Genomic DNA, 10,229 nt, shown 5'->3' on the forward strand with positions numbered 1-10,229 from the left:
CACACCTAAGCACACTGAGCTGCCAAGATTCTGTGGTGATATCTGTGCACCAGATTATTAGACAGATGTCTTCTAGGTAGCCACTTCCCTGGTTCTCGCCTAGAGAGCAGGGTCCATCACTATCTCTCCTCCATGTGCCCTTGTAGCATCTTGCCTGATAGAATACAAATCCCCCTCTTTGAGCTAAAGACTGTGTAGAGAGGAAATGGGACTCGCATTCAAATCTCATCCTCTATCTCTTTCTCATTTTTCCTTTTTTTCTTTTCACCCCTCAAATATCACCAGATTAGAAAAGGACTCAATCTCCTCTCTTCCAAAAGCAGGCATAGTGAAACATGTAGATGATTCTACCCCTGGGAGAATATTCTTACCTGTTTCCTTTAGGTTCATTATTGACAAACTAATGGGAATGGTGGTAGAAAATCAGAAAATCCTCTCTCATGATAGCAACCTGATTAACACAGTTATCCTCCCCACAATGTAATTTTTCAAATTAGAACATGAATACTATTTCTATACTCTATGTACCTCCCTCTATAGTACATCTCAGTCTCTGCATTCCTTTCATAATTTATCTTAATCTTCTCTCATGAGGTGAAGATTTTAGGTAGATTAGGCAAAAGAAAAAATTAAATTTATAATAATCGTGTATCAGTAAGAATACATAACTTTTGAATTTTTGCAGAGAGTAAACAAAAAAACTAAATTACAGAGCAACTGCTGTATTTGTTATATAGTATGTGTTTAAAGGAAAGAATACAGTCTCCTTAGTAATTCCATGATTTCCATAAGAATTCCAAAAAAATCATTTCCACAATTTATAAGTATTTTCCTAACATGTAAAGTGATTATAATTTCCAAATACAAAAACAATTTCCTAACATATTTGATAATATATGAAAGGGATACAATTTCCAAAATTTTACAAATTGCCAGTTATTGTTCCTCATTGCATTATTTTAAAAAGAAATCTACATTCCAATTGAATCCATTTTTTAAAAAGTAACGGTCAATACAGTACTAGCAAGTCTAGTTTTCAATCTTACCAAGAAATTTTGTCATTGGTGACAATGGGAAGCTTAAATAATATTGAAGGAATTTTTTAATCTATTGTCTTCCAAATTAATCTTTTTTGAAAACAGCAGATTATGTTCTGGTGGACCTGTTTTCCACAGAAACAAATTAACAATTAATATTAGTAGCAATAGCAATTATCATCAGTAGTAGATCAAAATATTTAAAATATTTATATACCTTCAAAATGTTGATCCCTTTTAAGTAGATTAAATTTTGTATAACTAAGTATACAATAAATATTATCAGTGATTATTAATTCTCTTGTAACTATCTAAATATGTGTAATTTGGAGAAATTCTAAATTTATTTTGTTTAATACATTTCTTCCACAAAATTATATTGGTGATATAATAGTCTACATTTAGTAAAATTCAATCATAACTTGTGATCAGTGACAGTGTCTTTTAAAATATGTGACATATTTGTTTCAGTCATTTTATCAAAGTAAAGACAATTTAAAATTTTATGGATGAATAAATACCCAAGAGTACTTTCTCTTGTAGGTGATTGATGCAAATACAACAACTTGGAATACAAATATTTCACATTTTTAAACTCTGAATATGATGTAATTAAAAAACAAAAAATAATTTGTTTTTCTGTATGTGGTTTTACAATATCCTATGAAACTACATAAATTCAGGACCTTGAGGTTGTCTCATTGCAATTTTTAAAAGCTAGGCTTTCTGGATTTTGAAGTGAGGAAACATTTCTATATCTCAGTATAAATAAGCTCTGGTGCTTGAAAATCAAATGGTAACTTGTTTCTAATATGCTATTTTGAAACTGTGGAATAAGAACTATGAAAGATGACATAGATGCTTTTGTGATTTTGCAGACAAAAATTTTTAAAAATACCGTATTGAGGGAGGCTATCCCTGTGGCATAGTGGTTGAGTTTGGCGGGTTCCTCTTCGGTGGCCCAGGTTCGTGGGCTTAGATCCCAGGTGGGGACCTATATCACTCATCAGCAAGCCTGTGGTGGCGACCCACGTGCAAAATAGAGGAAGACTGGCATATATGTTAGCTCAGCAAGAATCTTCCTCAAGCACAAAAAGAGAAAGATTGGCAGCAGATGTTAACTCAGGGTGAATCTTCCTCAGCAACAACAATAAAAAAAAACCCAACAAAGTACCATATTGACATTTTGGCTGCATTTAAGCATTTGAGAAATTTTGTGAGAAAGAGATGGCTGAATCTGCTTGTTCACAGAGCGTAGAAGGAAGAATTAGGGCTAGCACATGCAGATAAAAGGAGAAACGTTTGTCTTGCAAATAATGAAGAATTTCCAATAATTAGAAGTAGAGACCTTATGCCCATTAATGCTGTGAGTATAATTACCCCTGCCTTATGTCAGACTTTGTACCAAAGAGCACTGAAGAAACTTCCTGTTCATATGATTCTATTAATAGCATCACAAACACTGAGGTTGAAGATGTCTTGGGGTGAGAGATGGAGCTATTTCTAGGGAACTCTAGAGAACTCTCAGTATGCATTGCCCTTTGAACACCGTGCAGCTTTACTCTGCACTCTGATGGTATGGATTAATAAAACTGATTTTAAAGGCAGTAATAAGTTTGCCAAACTTAACATTCACTCCAGATGGGAGCATGTTTCCCCACATTGACTTTGAAGGCTAACAGATATATCCGTAATTATAATGAAGAGGAAAAGTAAAAAATGGTGCTTTGAGGACAAAAACATTAATTGAAGCATTTTTTATTGTTAATAATAAGTATTAGACTTGAAATATGTTTCCTTTTTGGCATCAGACTACACAGGGAAGAGTATAATGAAATGAGAACCAATTATGTAATTTTTGAATGAATGCCTCTGATAATTCCATTTCAAATTTGACTTGAAGAATGCCTTAGAAGTCATAGTCAAGATTCTCTGAGGTCAGAAAGGAAACTTTTATTTGGAAACTCTAACTGGAAACGTATACTCTTCCAGTTGGGGAGATCATGTCAAATTAAATACTTCATTTGATGAGAGAAGCAAATGGCTTGGTGACGGCAGAAGGGGCACTTAGCCAGCCAGCTCAGCGGAAGCAGGGTAATAGATGTCAGAGCCAACTTGTCCTCAGATTGCATATGTCAAAGGGTAGCTCCATAATTTTAGCTGATGGGCTCTCCACTACCTCTAGCAAATTAAATCAAGTGCTCTCTCTCTCTCAGTGTATTCATTTTGAACCAATAAAACCATTGGCAGAGATAACAGGGAGAGATTCCACAGGGTCCCATTAGAGAAGTTTCATTAAATGAAAATAATTAAGAACTTTCAGTATCATGCTACTTCCTCTTCCACTTGACTGTTTGCTGGTATATTAGGGACTGAGGGCTAGAGTAATTGAGGTCATATTTTAAATGAAATTGTTTATTTGGAACCCTGAACTAATTCAATTAAAAAGTTTATTTCCAATATCTGTTCTCTTTGCATGGGGCCCATTTGTCATCTTGCACTGTGATTTTCTAAAGGAAAGGTAATAAATATCTAGAACCTCAAGGACTATTACAGTTGGTTTATTTCTGCCTGCCTAAGGGTCGAAAGTGAATATCCTAAAGTATGAGTTCTAAAAATGCCAATATAATTGAAGTTACCTATTATACTGATATTATAAAGAAACCCGTGTTTTCCAAATATTACAGCAAGTGGGAAAATAAATGAGAGGCTGTCATTAGAAAACAAGTGAGTATATGAATAAATATTTATATATACATATATGCACATATATATGTATATTGTTTATTTATACAGAGGACTTACTTGTTTTAATGGGAATTTGCTCCAATTTAAGTGTTCAGTAAATGATGATATTGATGTCAATGATCATTACCATATTGTTACTTCATTGCAGTTTTAGATAAGAAATGGAATTTAATACTTGTCTTGTGAACAGGCAGGTGAGAAAATTGAAGAGGAAAATTTAATTAGGCTTAGTAAGAAGAAACAGCTAATTAATCATAATGCTTAGACCGGAACATAGTTCTTCTAATTCTGAGCCCTGTGATTTTTTTTTTTTTTTACTGTATTATACCATGCAAATTCTAAATGCATCCTATGGATTAATTATTATCTCACTAAACATCATGCATTTCCTCTAGTTATATTGAACATATGGTATGACCTTGAATTTCCCCTCATCATGGACTAGAAAATCAAATATGAATACGTGCCAGATTCACATCTGTGACAGACAGGGCTATTTGTTTGCTTCATGTTCATAATGTCTTTCTTTACAAAGAGAACAGTGATATTACTGAGGATGGCATTCAGCCCAAATGTTTAAAGCCTGCCATTTATCCCAGGGTGCTTTTTCCTTCTTTTTTTCTAATGCCTTTGTGGGAATGAGAATGTCATATCAGAAAGAGAGGAACATGGAGGATGAACAGCAGGAGGAGGAAAGGGAGAGGAGGAGGACGAGAGCGATACCTTCTCATTTCCTGGTTGGACATCTACTTAGATAATGGCTTGATGATTTATCTCTGTGCCTGCATTAGCAGTATAAACAACCACCACCACCATCACCTACAAAAATATAGGGAGAGATGGCAGGACTGGGACAGGGGTCAAAAATAAACAGCCCAGGGGGCCGGCCCGGTGGCGCAGCAGTTAAGTTCGCACCTTCGGCTTCTCGGCGGCCTGGGGTTCCCTGGTTCAGATCCCAGGTGCGGACATGGCACTGCTTCACACACCATGCTGTGGTAGGCGTCCCACATATAAAGTAGAGGAACATGGGCACGGATGTTAGCTCAGGGCCAGGCTTCCTCAGCAAAAAGAAGAGGATTGGCAGCAGACGTTAGCTCAGGGCTAATCTTCCTCAAAAAACAAATAAATAAAATAAGCAGCCCACATCCCCATGTTTTGTTATGTTCAAGAAGACACTGTCGATATTTGCTGAGCTACCCTATTCATATTCACTCAAAAGGACTTCCTGCTATTTGAAGGGATCAATAGAACAAGTGGGTTTGGATCAGGGCCTCACAGGAGAGAGATGAGTAAGGGCGTAAAAGGACAAGCAGAGATTGCAAGAAACTAGGGAGAGTAACCCTAAGGAGCTGTCTAGAAAACCCTTGGTTTCCCCATGAAGGAATTGACATTTGAGCACTAACCACACCAAGCACATTGATGGTCAGTCACTCTAAGCAGAGATCAGTCACTCTAGACCAAGACAACAAAAGAAATAACATCGTTAAGTGACCAATTAGGTGAAGAGCCGCATGTTATTTTGCTCTTGGCATTCAGACGGCTAAGTCTTAGAGAGGGAGTGAAGAGAAGGTAACTTGTTACTAGACAGTAGCACTGTGGTTCCCAATTCCAGCATTCAAGATGCCAGGTCAAGTCTTCTCCAAGGAATGAAAGAAAGATGTGAGCTTCAAATGAAGAGGAAAATTGAGTTTTAGGCTGGACTGAACTTGCAAACGCCAAGTGGCTGGCAAGATACAGAATCTTCTCAAGGTCCCATTAAGGAATCGGACAGGGAGACTCAGGAGAGTATGTACAGAAACAGTGATGAAAGAAAAATAAAACTTTCCTAGATATAATTCACTTTGCTGAAACCAAACAGAGACATAAATATATAATATAGTTAATTAAACATAGAAAAATGATCTCATAATGTTGCAGTTCTTCATAGAGAGATTCAAGTAAAACACCATGTATAAAGAACCCACCCAAGGATTTATTTGATCCAAAAACCTTGGGAAATAACATTAAGTAAATAAACAAGAGGGGCTGGCCTGGTGGCTCAGCAGTTAAGTTTGCACATTCTGCTTTGGTGGCCCTGGGTTCGCTGGTTCAGATCCTAGATACAGACCTACACACCACTTGTCAAACCATGCTGTGGTAGGCATCCTAGAGGTTGATGGGCATAGATGTTAGCTCAGGGCCAGTCTACCTCAGGAAAAAAAGAAAAAAAGGAAGGAGGATTGTCAACGGAGTTAGCTCAGGGCTAATCTCCCTCAAAAAACAAAAAAACAAGAGAAAAAACCTAAGAAACTGTCCTAGACCAGAGGGGACTGAAGAGACATGTTGAGTAAATACAATGTGGGATACTAGATTGGATCCTTGAAGCAAAATGGAATATTAATGGAAAATCTGGTGAAATTTGAATAAAGTCTAGTGTCTAGTTAATAATGATATACTAATACTTGTTTCTTACTTTTGATTGGTGAACTTGGTGAGTAAGATGTCAGTGGCATAGAAAAATGAATGAGAGAATGCCAAAAATCTCTGTTTAACAATCTTTGCAATATTTTTATCAACTGAAAATTATTCTGAAGTGTTTTTTTGTTTTATTTTTCAAAAAAGAAGATTAAAGGACTAGCCCCATGGCCTAGTGGTTCAGTTCAGTATGCTCCACTTCAGTGGTCTGGGTTTGGTTCCCGAGCGCAGACCTACACAGTTGCCATGCTGTGGCAGTGACCTACATACAAAATAGAGGAAGATTTGCACAGATGTTAGCTCAGGGAAAATCTCCCTCCAGCAAAAAGAAGGTTGGCAATAGACATTAGCTCAGGGTGAATCTTTTTCAGCAGAAAAAAAAAAAGATTCAAAATTAAGTAAAAAATATATACACACAATTCACAGGAAAAAAATACAGAGAAAAGGAGATGAAGTTCGTGAGCAGAACTATCATGGCAGAATTCAGGTAAAACAAAAAAATGTATGAATTATTTATAATTATAATAATAAAAAATAGTTATTTCAAAAAATACCATTTCTTCTGCTTGTCATCAAATTTAAACACTCTACAAAACACCTAACCTAACTTTTGTCAATGATCTAGTTCATTATAATCAGAGAAAGTCTGAGGTGAGGAAGCAGGGAGACGTGATGGCGGTCCTAGGGGGCAGACTGGAACAGTAAACAATACGTTAGGTAAAGACTTAGAAAATATTAATAAGAATGGACCAGTTAGTAATAATGCATCAATATTTTAGTTCTGACAAATTACTACAGTAACGTATGATATTATTGATAGAGGGAACTGGGTGCCGGGTATATGGGAACTCTGTACTATCTTTGAAACTTTTCTATCAATCTAAACTATTCTAAAATAAAACATTCATTTGTATTTGTATATGTAAATTTCTAGTGGAAGAGGCAGAACACACACACAGAAACATATTAAACATAGTTGAAAAAGAGCTAGAAGGAAATATATTAAATTGTTAACCTATTTATCTCTGGGAGATAGAATTATAATGATTGTTATCCTTTTGTATTGTTTTCTAAGTGATCTGTAATGGTCGCATACTGTTGTTATTAAGCTATTATAATATGAAATATCACTAGGGAATAAACTAAAAAAGAAGGGGGGAAAACCCTTCTGTTAGATCTTTATCTAGCCAAGTGGTGGGCATTATCAAATAGATTATTCAAACTAGTGCCTTAAATCTGACTATGCCCTGATTGAGAAAAAAAAGAAGACTCAAGAAGGGGAAACAACACGTTTTGCAGAACAATCTGTATCAAGCAAAGCCTTGTATATTATGTGGCCGCTTAGAAGATTTATCTTTAGCAATGCAGATTTAGAATTCACTCATTAAGACTATTAGTTGATCTGAAATATGTACCAGAGAGAGCATATTTGATTCAATAGCTGGAGGATGAGGAGATATACATTTATATATATATATATATATATATATATATATATGTATGTATATGACACTGACAGAGGGAATGTAAATGAGATTGGATGTGGAGTAACATAACCTAACTGGAATGTTCTGCAATAAGCTAGAGAAGATCTGCTAGTGGAAAATAAAAGACATCCAGTAACAACTTGCCTATGTAAAGTCAATACTTCCTTTTTCTTCAGGAAATTGTGCAAAGCAGTAGGATAGTGGAAAAGAAAGTATAATGTCCACTTTCAGTGAAACCTGAAGACATAATTATCCATCACCCTCCTGATTATTTGAAAAGCTTTTTTAGGCAGCTGAATTTGGGTAGAAGCTATGAGGAAGAGAGCCAAAGTAGAGGGAGAGTGAGAGGGAAAAAAGAAAGAAAAGAAGTGATGGAGAGAGGGAGTAAGGAGAGAAAGAAGAAAGGAAGGAAAGAGGGAAGGAAGTGAAGGAGGAAGGGAGGGAAAGAAAGGGAAAAAAAGAGAAAAAAAGGAAGAAAGGAGGAAAGGAGAGATGGAGAGACAGAGGAAGGAAGAAAGAGTCTCAATAGAAAGACTCCTGCTCTGAGGGACTTCCCCCTCCCCTACCCAATGCAAACCTGTCAAAATGGCACCCAATAAAGCTTGTGTGTGCTCCTACCACCTCATGGTGATATTTTTTTCTCTTAATCAGCCCCCAAATCCCTCGAAGTCATTATAGACATCACCTGAGGCAAGTTATTCAAAACGTATTTGTTTTTCTTAAGGTGCTCTGATTTCCCTCAGATCAATAGTTAAGTCTATACTCTTGGCTAATATGTCATGATGAAACTAAGGGTACAAGTGTGGAAATGGCTCTTTAAGAGTGCGTCCTCTCATAGGTTTAGGCTTACCATCCTGTTACAGTACCTCAGACTGATCCCAGCAGCCTACTGAATGGCCCTTTAGAGCTTGAACATGATGGTTGCTTAGAGGAAATGAGGTGGAGATATCCTAACTGCTTTGGCAGAGTATTGAAGAATTGAGAAAGATCATAAAAGTGGGAATGTTAAAATGGACTTATTTTGAGACCAGAGATCTCACTATATATTTACCCTGGAGGAGGCAAAAGACCATCATTTCATCAAGGCAATGAGAAACATACAGGTGAAGATGGCTCCTGCTTCTCTGGAAAGTTTAAGGTTGGTCTCCTCTATGGATTATGACTGACTGTAGGAGATGCTATCCTGGAAATATGCTCCCTCATTTCAGTGGGTGTAAGATTCCAGAATAGCAGATATTAGATGTTTAAACACAGAGGGATAGTCAAAATTACTATAATTCAAAATAAGAAGGCAACCAAGTTACCTTGACCTTCAGGAATCTGTGGGAATTACTAATGGATCATGATGGTCCCAGAGGAGGTTTAGACGAGCAGCTGAACAGAGTAAAAGAATATTACTTGAATTGTGTAACAAGAAAAAGGAAAAAAAACAGAAGCAAAATTTGATGAGCAGAAGGCTGTCAAAAGACACAAATGCATAAAATCTTTAACCTAATCCACTTTACAACCTCAAAGCCTACCAATTAAAATGAAGAATGGGACTCTTTAAAGAAAGACCCAGTAAGGACCTGGCAAGTATACACAATGAGTATTCCTTCATTTCTTCCCTGATGGGTCCTACAGTGGTTTACTATAGTAATTAATTTTTGGGAGAAAAGGAATACCTAGATTTTGAGAGTTTTTTAACTTCAGAATCTGAGCAGATGCTGATGTCAGGGGACTTGAAATATAGTCACAATCATGGCTCCCTGGGATGAGTGGTGATTTATAGACACTAAGTGATGAATAGAACCCCAGTGCATCTCACACGGATCTAATACATTTACAGACCCAAACTGACATCATGTTCTCAATCTTCCAGTGCGTAATTAGTATACATACATTTAACATCTAAAAAAGCCCTCACACTGGGTACCAGGATTTGAGGTTAAGAGTTATAGGAGGAGGATAAGCCAAGTGAATTTCTCTGAGATTCTAGGCTCCAGCCAGGAGAGTGAATTAGAATACTGCTTGGTCCTTGGAGGAGTTGTAAAGATTAATGCCATCTTCAAAAACTTGAAAAGGCAAGAGTAGATACTATTATTCTCTAATTCCTTTACCTGTTTGATCCTTAGAGGAGAAAATGGATGGCATTTGTCTGTGGGCTATCCTAAACTTAATCAAGTGGTAGACCCAATCACAACTGGATGTGACATATGAGGTATCTTGATTGTCAGAGCTCAAAAGAGCCTCTGGTACTTGGTATTTCAGTCCCTTATCTGCCACATGAGGTATATTTTTGTTTTGCTTTGTCTTGTTTTGTTTTCAGTTTCCAACAATAAGTAGGACCAAAAACAATTGACTTTTATGTGGTAAGGAGAGCTGTCCACATTCACTGTCCTATCTCAGAGTTTATTAGCTGTCCTGATTTTTGTTAATAATATGACCCACCAGAAACTTGATCCACTTGTCATTCTTAAAAAAACTTCACATTGTTGATTGTTGATCCACATAGGATTGGATA

The sequence above is a fragment of the Equus asinus genome, chromosome 11 (genome assembly GCF_041296235.1).
Source record: "Equus asinus isolate D_3611 breed Donkey chromosome 11, EquAss-T2T_v2, whole genome shotgun sequence".
Classification (NCBI taxonomy): domain Eukaryota; kingdom Metazoa; phylum Chordata; class Mammalia; order Perissodactyla; family Equidae; genus Equus; species Equus asinus.